The following is a 690-nucleotide window of genomic DNA, read 5'->3' on the forward strand; positions in this document are numbered from 1 at the left end:
TTGTGTCCACGTGTTACAGCGCTAGCGTTATTCCAGTCTAGAATGTAGTCTAATTGGCCTTTCACCTTTTGCTGTTCTAAATATTTTATGGTGGTGTGGCTGTGTCATACGTCAGAGCATAATACGCAGAGGCGCTTTGTCCTATAGAGGGATTTTGTGTCATCGTTTGTGCGTAATTCATACAAAGCCTCCATCAAGAATCTTATAAAACTTTTTTTTTTTAATGCAACGTAGTTGATGATTCCGTAGTTGATGATTTTAAGCCTTTTTTAACGTACTTTCGTGGCAATGGTGTTTTTTCAATGCGTATTCGCGGCGTTAACTCATTTTAGACGATCGTAGGGAGTGCGTGTATAAAACATTCTTCATTGTCGAGGTCCGGCCGAAGGAGCCTATGGAATCTTCCCATGTCGAGCCAGAAAGGCATAATTGTATGTGTCCCTTTTATTACAGCGGGGTTAGGGTATGTCTATGAGGAAAAGGGAATGTACGGAATGGGAAAGGAAAGTGATATAAACAGGCCGCGTAAGTGTTATGACCAGACGAGTTAATCCACTTGCTGCGTCGTTCAAGCTTGGCGTGAGTATGGCTGTTCTCTATAAATATCTGTATACTTACACTACAATAAGACTACGTACGGTGAGACAGAACCTGTGAAATTTCTCTCTGATTTCTTTCGGGCAATTTCGA

This window comes from Penaeus monodon, chromosome 24 (assembly GCF_015228065.2).
Source record: "Penaeus monodon isolate SGIC_2016 chromosome 24, NSTDA_Pmon_1, whole genome shotgun sequence".
Classification (NCBI taxonomy): domain Eukaryota; kingdom Metazoa; phylum Arthropoda; class Malacostraca; order Decapoda; family Penaeidae; genus Penaeus; species Penaeus monodon.